Source organism: Columba livia, chromosome 7 (assembly GCF_036013475.1).
Source record: "Columba livia isolate bColLiv1 breed racing homer chromosome 7, bColLiv1.pat.W.v2, whole genome shotgun sequence".
NCBI lineage: Eukaryota > Metazoa > Chordata > Aves > Columbiformes > Columbidae > Columba > Columba livia.
In genome coordinates, this window is record NC_088608.1 from 16,147,198 (window position 1) to 16,159,098 (window position 11,901).

Here is an 11,901-nt window from a genome sequence, read left to right on the forward strand (position 1 = left end):
ATGAAACTCGAGAAAGACATGATAAATTTTCTTTCAATATGTGGCAAGTTGTTATAAAGAGGTTGATGGTGAGTCTTTTACTACAGCAACTGATAAAAAGATGAGGGGGAAAACATCCCAGTTTACAGTAAAGACAATTTGGGTTGGAAATTAAGAGGAACACAACTGTAATGGGAACAAGAAGTATATAGTGTCTATTTGCTGAGCTTTTTGAGGCTTGACTGCTGTCTATACAATATGTTCTGCGCATACATCTGCCTCATTGGAGGGTGGTAAAATAGTGTTTCTCTTGAGACCCCTTCCTGATACACAATTCTTCAATCTCTGGTATTTTACAGAAAATAAATAATTATCTTTGATTACATGAGTATCTAAACTGAGGTCTTGATTTGGCCCAAAAATGCCAGACATAAAGAAGTAATTGTGAACATTAAGTCCAGAACAAAACCTCCCAGGAGTTTAGATTAATTCAGATATGAGGCTTTGATTCCACAGGTATTTTGGCTGGCTAGGAAATTAGGTCATTAACTATCATTATAATTTTAAAAGTTGTTTATGGAAGCTCCCTAGGTGCTTTCCAGGGATTCAGCAACTCCTGCATATTGCTTAGAAGAGCTGACATGCTGGGATGCAAACTTCCCGAAGTCTGGGGAGGTCTGGCTCTGTGGATTTGACTATAGCCATGTTCTGAGTAACAACAATTTAAAAAATGGGAAATTAAGAATTATTACAGCCTCCCCATCTTAGTAACAGACCGGGAGAAGAAGCCAGAACTTAACTCCACATTCTCCACAAACCCATGACAGTTCAGCTTTTTGGAGGGTTGACCAGGAAGGAGGCAAAGCCTTGCTAAGGCTCACCCCAGCAACAGATGCATTTCAGCAAACATTAAAATCCAAAGGGAAGAGAAAGAACTCACATTGGGTATGAAATTCACAGATGTGAGAGCAAGCCTTGGTGTCAGGTAGAATTTACCTTACCTTTTACACACTTCCCATAATTGCTCTTACCGCATCAGATAATTACCTGGTCTTTCTGTGTTTCAGCTAGTTGTGGGCAGGGCTGCCAAAAGCTTGGAGGTTATCTTTGCTTATGCAACCAAGTATTAAAAGGCTTAGCCAAAGCTAATCTCAGATTCTGGAGACTTCTGTGCTGGTCTCTCCATCACCTTCCTTTGCAGGATCAAAAACCTTTTCTCTCCTCCGTCAAAGGTGGCCACTGACTTCGAGGAAATCCAGATATATCCTACCCTTATATTATCCAATTATTTTCAAAACACTGTTGATTACAGTAGCAGTACTATTGCTAGGGATGGGCTTTACCTCTTCATCTGAGGCCTGGCTTTAACCTCCTCCAAGACGTAGACCCTGATTTTTTATTTGATTTAAATGGATTACACAGTAGTGCCTTAGCAGCATTCACATCTATATCTGAACTCTGCAAGGGTTCAAAACTGTTAATTTCTGTCTCACTCCAGAATGCTTGTGTTCCTGCACCAGCCACTGAATCATACAGTCTTTATTTTTTACCATCTCCATCTTCTTGGTTAACTGATAAAATATTCAAAATGGAAATTTACCAAACTTCCTGGCTTAAAATCATCTTTCAGGTGAGAATGCACCAGGCACTTATCTTCAGCAACGAACAGTTTTGGAATAGTTTAATAAGAAAAATGCAGTTGCCCAAGGATAGTGGGAGGTGAGCCAAAGTGAGCTGAGTTCAGATGGGAAAGAGAAATTATCAGCAGGGTACCAGAAAGGAGAGGCATGTCCAGATTTGTTTCTGGGCCTTCAGTCCTGCCATCCTTCCTGCTTGAAACTTGACATTGTAAAGTCCAAAAAAGAGTTAGAGATCTGAAATTCCTCCCATTGCTGCAAATATCTCTTGTTTTCAAACTGTTGCAGGTTCTACTTCTCAGTAACACATTCCTCATGTAGTAGCATGAATCCGTAGTAATACACAGAAACCAGGCTGGTTTCTTTAAAGCATGCAAATAATATTATCTGAAAATATTAGAGAAGCAGTTAAAATATTTGTGAGGGTGCGTTTGTTGGTTTCTTCCCCCACCCCTTCCCTGGACTACTTCTGTTTCCTTTTCAATGTTATCTTAAGTTTTTAGGTTCCCTTTCCCAATCATCTTCTTTGAAAATGAGCTGTCATTTCTAAGCCATCTCCTCAATGATCAGTGGTTTGGAACTGTTTGTTTTTCAAATGCCTTAATTGCATGGTCTACCCAGAAGTGATCAGCACCAAAAATTATATTTCGGAGCTAAATACAACCAGATGGAGAGAGAACAGCCAGCCATTGGAAAAAGCCTAAAAAACCTTTCTGAGCTCCCCAGGTGGTCTGTTTGATCACTGGTTAATTACATAATGATTTCTCTTACAGATGGGTGAAAATAATCTAGGTTTATATTTATCTATCAGAAGAAAGGGCCAACCTTTCAAAGACGACTCAGACATATAAATATCAGACAGGCTGTGGAACTGGTACAAATGCAGCTACTCCTGGCTTCAGGGAAACATAAAACCCTTTTCAGTGGCAAAATTTTTCTTTGTTAACACACTCACACTGGACTCTTGGTTTTCATTAGCACTCACTCATCCTGTTTGAATACTGAGGTTATTTGCACCTTGCTTTTGCTGTCAGGTGGTTTGAATTACTTGCTTTTTAAACTCAGATACAAATGGAACAGCATACAGTGTCATAAGAGATATAAATTATATTGCAGAGAGGCACTCTGTGACATCTATGTATTCACATAGACTTTATGATGAAACATATATAGCCTGTCCAGCATCAGATTCATCCTCTGGAATCCTTTTGCTGGTCTGGGTGAGTTTGTTCTTTCCACTCAAAGCCCTTCTGAAGGACCATTTATGTCTCACTTCGTTCAAGAAGAGTTTTACTTTGTTGCCACAGCTTCCCTGTAAGGTCCTTGGACAATTCAACAAGGTAATGGAGGGCAGGTGTACAAGGTGGTCCTGCCATCATCCAAAATCACCCATATTCTCTTGTGGTTAAGAGTGGGACATGTCTTCCAGAAGACAGTGCTGACAGGAAAAACCTTCATGATCTGATACAAGTTCTCTCTGCTCTGGAGAGTCAAAGGTATTTGTACATTCTTGTGTCTTAGCATGGTTGCAGTCTGGGAAAGATATAAGCTTCAGGGCCTAACATCTTAATCGAGAGCCCAAATAAAACTCACACTGTGTAAACACTCAGATTACAGCAAGAGGCAGTGAAGTCAGGAGAGGGGATGAAGTGCAACACAGGAGTCATAGGGATTAGAACTCCTTGTGGATGCTTGGTGAGGAGTTCTGTCTGCAGCTGAGACCTTGTTGACCATCAGAACAAGCTATCTTCATGCCCTGAACTTGGAGGAATCACTCAGAAAATACAGCTCTTGAAAGATCCCTGGGCTGGACCTCAAAGTGGGCTTGTCAGAAGGCTTCAAAACTGCATCTGTTTCATAACTTGCTGAGACAAACTAAAATGAACTGTTGTCATTGAATTAATAGGCCATAGAATTAAATGACAACTGCAAAGTGGTTTAAAGACAAGTAATTTTATTGATTTCCTTGCTCGTAGAAAAGAAGCCATATCCAATAAGCACTGGAAGAGGAATGCAGGCTTTACAGATTTGCTTGGGAAGGGGATACAGAGAATTTTTTTAAATACTCCTTCTTCTATTCAGCCTGGTAAGATACTAGAAAGGCACGGGGCATGGTTCTGAGCATGTTTACATTGGTTTGATACCCCTAGAGCTTCACAGCTGGTGTCAATGAGTCCTGGTACAAGCAAGACCTAACTCAGACACTTGATTTTACATGTGTTGCCTGAGAGAAGACAGGCACCTTGTACTTCAAAAAAACAAAAATAAATAAATCAACTACAAAGAAGTTGCCTCAAGCAGGAGTCCTCTTCAAGGCTCATGTTTAAAGGCTCAAGTGAACAACTGCAGAAGGAAAATAGGCCCCCAAATACAGAGGCAACAACCCACAGTGTTTCTTAAAAGAAAGTGTCCTTCAGGAGTCTCCACAGCTGTTGGACAAATTCTGATATCTTCACTTCAAAAGGAGGTTATTGCCTGAACAGCATCAGCCTAGTTACTGAGGAGATGCTTGGATCTTCATGGAGATGCTTGGCCAAGAAGTGGGTTTGGGGAGATGAAAAAAAGTGAGCAGAAGAATAGGGAAGGAGAGGTCTCAAAAAAAAAACCCCAAGCCCTGTAGGACTTGCTGATTTAAGTGTAAGGAGGAGGCTGTGGAGTGAGTGGATAGGACCGGTCAGAGAACGAAGTGGAAGGGAATTTGGTGAGGCTACTTGCAGGCGGAGGGGACAATTTTGCTCCTCACTGAAGGGTTAGAGGAACACAAGACAAGTTATGTACACTTCACAGGAGATATAAATTACAAGATATGTATGATGGAAAAGAAGGAGGGAATTAATTTGTTGACAAATCATCGATCCATTCAGCTTGAGAGCTAAAGTACCACCATGCTTTCCTAGGTATCAGAGACCACCATGTTTCCTCTGCTGTCTCTTTTATTGGGCCATCAAGGCCCTTGTCTTCACACTTGTCAAGTTTTCATTGCTTTTTATGCCTCTTTGTGATATTAAGGAATAGAGGAATATAGTAGCTACCTCCCTGACTGCTGCAAATTAATAGATGAGACAGAAAATCTGCAGCCTAAAGGAGAGAGAATAGTCTTAATCAAGACTGGGCTGAGAGAAGTAATTGAGGGGGGCTGGTGCACAGCTGCCGTGAATCAAGGCTCTCCCAGGTATCAAAAGGCTTGACAAGTAGTACTAGGGAATAATGAGCTTTTTCTATTCCATCACCAAACAAAATATTGCTGGAAAAAGCATTTTGGTTTAGATTGAGGCTGTTTGTTTGTTTGTTTGGGGGGATTGTTTTTGTTTTGGTTTTGGTTTTGTTTTTTTTCTTGGGGAGAACAAAATCCCCAAATTAATCCTAGACCAAAGAAAAATATTGAGTTTTGTTTTGAAACAATTCAACAGTTTTTAAATCTTCTGTTAAACTTTTATCTTTAAAAAGATCAGCCTTAAAATAAATTATAATTTCAAAACAAGAAATAGATTTATTTGGTGATGTTAAACCACAATTTTCCATTACTTTTAAAAATATTTCCACTTCCTTTGGCCGAAACTATTATGTAAATGAGAATCAAGTTCACAGCTTACATTTCTCCCACAAACCTTAAGCCTCAGTGAAATGTTTTCTCTATCATAAATTACATCATTCTGTTGAAGAAAGCAAGAGCAGTGGCACTATTTGCGTACAAAGCTCACCCCTATATTAACAGACAACTATACTTCTGATCAGCACTCTTTTTTTGTACTAATATAACATCTATTGCATTGTTTCTCTCATTAAAATGTTCATAAATTACAGGGATTTTAAGATCACTTTCCAGCCAATCTTCCTGCCCTAATTCAGGATCGATTTCAGCTGTTTTATCCCTACAGATGTTTCTCTAATTTGTTCTTAAAGACCTCCAGTAATCCTCCCAGGGGAACAACACTCCAAGCAATGTATTTGAGTGATTCACTACCTTCTGATTAGAAAACTGTTTTTCCACATTCCTATCTGGGATCCTCTCCTGTTGTTTAAGCCATGACTTTGGTCTGTCATAAGCACAGAGAAAGAGAGCTTCCATTTATTTTCTGCAGCATTCTTTTATGGACCTACAGTCTAGGAAAAACAACTCTTTCTCCAGGTTCTGTTTTCAAGACCTCCAAGCTTAACACTTGCCTCTCAGCTTCCTCCAGTCAATCTGCATCTTGTCTGGCATTGCAGGTCCAAAATCACCCACACCCAGGACATTGGAAAAGCCTCCAGGTAAGTCTTTATCAATGTTGAGATGCAGGAAAGAATTACTGCACATATTATGCAGGCAACAATTATGTTCATACATCCTCCCTGCCATTTGTCTTTTTTTGCAGTGTTATGATACTGTCAACTCTTGTTCAGACTGTGCTCCACTGCAGCCCCAGATCCCCACTACCCAGAGAATGTTACCCACCCCATTTTTGGGAAAATTGTAATTGCTGCCTAGGAATGAAAATTCATACTCATTTCTACTGAAAAGCACCTTATTTTTTTTCAGATAATTTCTTCAATTTGTCCTAATCATACTAAACTGTCCTCCTGACTTCCAGCATTTACAAGTACTCCCAGCTTGGTGTCATCTGCAAACTTAATAGCAAATCTCTGTATTCCATCACTCAGTCATTAAAGAAAATATTCAATAGCACAGAAAGCAGGAACAAATCCCTGTAGAACTTTACTCCTATATCCTTCAATTTTGTCAGTGAACCAATGATAACTACTCTCTGAGTACTATTTTCCCACACGTTCAATTACTTGTCCACTATGACTCTTTCAGAGCCACCACTCTTCAAAAAATGGTTCTCTTATTTGAAGGTGTCTCCAAAATTATTTGTTTGTTCCCATGTAAGCACTTCACTTGAACAGGGTCAGTTTATCAAGCATCTTAATTGCTACTTCTCTACACTTTAAATCAAAGTCTCACTTCATTTTCAAGAGCAAAAAATAAACCTCAGAACATCTTGTGACGGGCTGAGATACTGTTTCTGTTCTCAAACAAGTTAAAATTAGGCTGAAATTCAGTTTTTCACCTGTTTTTCAACTTTTTCATTGCTTTCTTGCATAGCAGGAATGTTTGTGTGTGGGAGGATTGTTCTGTGCTTTAAAAAAAAAAAATTTTTTTTTTTTAAATATATATATGTAAGTGAACAGTCCTGCTAGTTCATTGCGTTTTTATCTGATCAAGCTATTGGATAAAACTGGGAAAATATTTGATCCACACATCTCCTCCTCTAACTTATCCAGAAAACCTTCATTTGTAGAAGTGAATTATTTCATTAGGGTTTGTTGTACAGCTGTTTAATCAGGTCCCTTTTAGTGCAGAATTTGTTGGAATTAAACAGAGTAACTTGCTTTTGAAATTAGCATGTTGGGCAAGATAAAATCCTTACAATGGTCCATTATCTTTCCACAGTGATATTTACTAACCAAACTTGTGATCTCATCAGAAAATGAAATTACGTTGGTTCTACATGGCTCATTTCTATTAAACGACGTTGACTGACAGTGAGTTGATTTGTTCGCTAATTTTTAATTATTTGACTCCTTGTTTTGTGTTTTTTTTACTTTGTCTGAGGCTGGTGTCAAGCTAACTAACCATTAGTTGAGTAATCTTACTTGGCCTTTTTGAATACTGGCACAAAAATTAGCTACTCTGATCTACTAGCATTTACTGGGTAGGCTAAGATTTATTCTGAACTAAAATAAGCTGGCTAGAGATCTCTTTAGACAACCTTTTTAGGACTCTTTGGTGCAAGTTATCCAGGCCTACTGATTTAAAAATGTTTATCCCTCACTAAAACTGTTTAAAACCATTTTCAGTTACTAATGGCCTGGGACTTGCATTCACTATTCTCATGTGATAGCAGTGCAACATCCAACTTCCTTCTAAATGTAGAAACATATATAAAAATGTTTCATTTTTCTACATTGTTGCTAGCAAAAATTTTACTACTCTCATATAGCCATTGGCCTCTATCACTGTGATGAATCATATGTGATGTTGTGAAAACTACGCAGCTTTCAATGCACAGGAAAAAAACACAACAACAAAAACCACAACAGTTTGTCATTTTGTTCAGTAAGTATAATTTATGTCTGGTGGATCACATTTTCTTATCTTTTCTCCATTGCTGCTTGTCCTTTCATTGTCCATCTAAATGGAGAGAGGTGCTGCATACACACAGTGTAAACACACACCACCTGTTTACACACCACCTGCCTAGAAGTGACTTTTCCAACTCAGAGCCAAGATGCAATAACAAGGAGTAATACTGTGCTACGGTTGCCTGCAAGTGCATTTCATAAATAGATACACATGATCAGCAATATCTGAGATCCAGAGCATTTGTGGATATAGTGGTCACTGCAGAGACCAAATTTCTCCTCTCTTCTGCCAACCTGACCTCATGGAGACATGAAACTCCCTTGTGTCTTTCAACAGCTGAGCCGTTGGGACAAATGCCTTTGTAGATAGATATCTCTTTCCCTACTGCAAGATACAAATCAAAGCAGATCTTCTGCAGCAGACTGTTCTGTATCAATTTGCATTTTCCTACTCCAATCATTATAATCCAAACTTAAAGCCTTAGTCAAAAATAACAATATGCTGAGGAGACCCAGAAAGCAAAGACACTAAATTGGCTTCCAGATATTAAGAACCCTGCAAGAACCTGGTGGTTGTCACAATTCAGTGCTGGAGACTAAGGGGAAAAAAAAAAAAAAAAGTCTCAAAACCAGGCTAAAAAAGATCTACTGAGGAATTTTCACAATCAGACTAGCTCATGTAAAATCAATAGCATTTGTCCATGGCCTATGCATGGCATGACAAACATGAAAGAGTTATGTGCAGAGCTTTGGTTAGTCCAGAAGTGGAAAAATGAATGTCTGGATGGCATTCACTAGTTTGGAACATTTCTTATTCTTGGGAGATTCTTTACCCCCAGCTACTGTAACCCAAAATGCAAGCTATGCCTTCATCTTTTCAAAGTCACACTAGCTCATAAGACTTTCTAGGAATATGATGTTACTGAAAGCAGATCAGAATAAAGTGTTTCTTCTTCATTCTGTGATCTTGCATATCCACATTACTTTTTCATGTTCTATGGGTAGTCCTCTATCTCAGGAGCAGCTCCAGGTGTTTTCTTAGGGCAAAGGGCCAGGTGTTTTGTGCTGTCTGGGCACTATAGGCAGGGCTGGAGATTTAGTCCAAGAGCTGTTATTCTCAATGGGGGAAGAAGGAGGTCTCTATGGGTTTGGACTTCACATTAAAGCCAATGCTGAAGGCTCACCTGGCTTTGTTCAGCCAGCCGTGCTGTTTTTGCAGGTGCAGAATACTGAGCCCTGAAGGGTGGAAGGATAAATAGTCATGGCTTTGAGCAGGGAAGCCACTGCCTCATAGAGATGGAAGGGTTAAACTAAGCAAATTCCCACAGGGAGGAGAGAAAGAAAAAGGAAACTGTATGCAGTGCAAGTTTCTCTTGGTGTTTTATACATGAATAATGGGTCCCCCAGGGGTTAGCTTCTGGGTTCAGAGAAGGATGTTATCTCGTCTAGACATACGATCTGAACATCCCCAAAGAGCTGGCGCCTGAATCTCACAGGAGACAACATTTCCCCCACTGACTCCCATGGGATTCATCCAAAAGATTTCTATTTCAGAAGCACCTGCAGGTAGGTGAGAGGAGAAAGGGGAGGTGGGAACAAGAATTCAGACTTTCTTCTATGGGTGTCAATGCTTTTTAATGAAAGTAATATCCAGCCTCCTGGATCTCTGTGTGGAGGGACTGTGAAGTTTTAGTAGCTTCGCAGATGCCTAGTAGGAAACATGACTAGGATGCCCTCTAGGGAGACAGGTGCCAGCTTCATATGAGATGACCTCATGTTTTGAGGGAGCTTGGGACAAACTTTAAGTTACTTTCAGGCAGTTTACGAGGTCAGGAAAACAGAACACAACCCTCCATGGATCAGGTATGTCCTGGTGTTTCTCTGGACCACACTTACCCAGCAGATGGAAAAGCCAGGGTCTAGGAACCTCTGGGTGTGATTCCACACCTACACTGTTACCTAGGGAAGATCACTTTGTGCAGCACTCTGTGCTTCTAATTACTTATTTTTGAATATAAGAAAACCCTTATAAACCAATTTATTTCAGAACTACTCATAACTGGAATTATTTTACTCTCTTTCTGCTCAGTCTAATTGAAAAAAAAAAACAATGCACAGGAGCAGATGCATTTCAGAGGATGACATTTAAGAAACATACAAGCATGAATGGAAAAGACAATGCAATATTCCCCTCACTTTCTTACAATAGTTTTCCTCCACCAGCTTGGTTCAATGGAAAGACTCTTTGGCACTGTGAGGATGGCATTCAAGGAGTTCCCTTGTTCAGCCAGCCTTTGACATTGGCCTTGATCTCATTTTACCACTAGCATCCTGCATCTGTCCAGCTATATTCAGAAGATAATTACTCTGATTTTAGTGGATAACATGTGCTCCTTTGTCACACCACCATCAAAGTTGTTTGCAGGTACTTGGTTGTGCCATATGCAAAAGGCTGATTTGATATTTGAAGGAAAATTCTAATGAAATCAGCTAGGATCATGCAAGGCATCTATTTATGTACATCTCTCTACACCATGTTTCACCTCAAACATTGCACATGGGTGAAATTGTTTAATGCTATGTGAAAAAATCAGCAGAAGATGAAAGGGCAAAACAAGTTATGGAGTCTTCAACCACCACATCAAAGGCTGCCTTAGCATAAGTGAATACCAGAAACATGTCATTCATGGTTTGCTGAATAGAAGGAAATCTCAGTGGTTAGGTTTAGAGTACCCTGTGACTTTACAGATTTGAGCTTGTTGTCCTGTTGTATTTGGGTCAGTCATGTAGAAGACAGTAACTCTCATTCTTTCTCTCTGCCTCAGTTTCCTAAAGTGGGTATAACAAAACTTGGTTGCCTGTTTCCTGTTTTGTTGCCAGAGACACAGGCCCTCAAAAAAGACCAACAGAAAGATTGATAGGGCTATAAAAAAGCAATAACCTCAAGTGAAAGACATGGTGCAACAGAGAGTTAGAATACAATGACTAAGTCTTACGGGTAAGGATCCAGTAAGGATACTATAGGGGTGTTAGCTGAGTAAGGGCATAAAGAATGAGAATGTTCTCAGATATGATGGAACAATGGCAAAGTGCTTAGAGATTTCAGTGTGTCTCACACCCTCTGAAATTAATACAACTTGGCTAGCTGAATACCTTCAAAAATCTGGGTCATCATGGCTATGATTCTGCATCCCCCTGCTGACTGAATTGGGCATTTTATCAACCATGTACATTTGCTGTGACAACTGCTTTTATGTGAGAGAGGAGAAAAAAAAAAGTCAGCTCTGTATGATTGTATCTGAACATTAACCCCAAAGTCTTTTCTCAGCAATGAATCCAGCATCTGCATGCACATGGCCTGGGATTTGTTACACATTTCTATCCACCAGTGATGCTGTGAAATGAATTTGTGAGCTCAGCACAGTTTACAATGAGCAGATGTCCACATCGCATCAGAAGATGCATCATTAGGACTTAGTGACCTTAAACGCAGCTAGAAATTGACCTGAAATTTCTCCTTGTACTTTTTTTTTTTTTTTGGTCTTTTTGGTTCCTTTTTCATAGTGCAAACAGGCTCTTTCACCTCAACAGGCTCATGACAAGATCAAGTCTGACCTTCCTTGATTTTTCCCACATTCTAGGTAACAATAAGTTGTTCAATCTCTATAAAAAATGCAAAGACATTAGTTCTTCAACAGTGTTTTCTCCTTTTAGTTGAAAACAACAATATTTAAATAATCCTGTCAAGTCTGCTCTCAGTCTTCTTGGTAATCAAAGCAGCTCTTTGGGGAGAAGGTTGTGCACAGAGTTGATTGCTGGGAAGCATTCTTCATAGCCTCTTGAAACAGTTTAAGAGTTGGTTTTTGCTTTACAATAAACCATTTTTCTTCTATCTCTAATATGTATCATTCTCTACATAACCCTGCATATACATTTGTGACTCTTTGCTATTCATTCCCAGTTCTGTTGACTCTTTTTTTTTTTTTTTTTTTTTTTTTTTTACAGTTGTAGGCTGCCCTCACAGACATCATTTTTGATTACAGGAGTACAACAATTTCCCCCAGTTATACATCTTTCACCTTTGTGAGACAAATTCAAGAAAATCAGATCATTATGTGTTTGAAAGATATGGACACAAAAAGAAGGAGTGTGTCTGCAA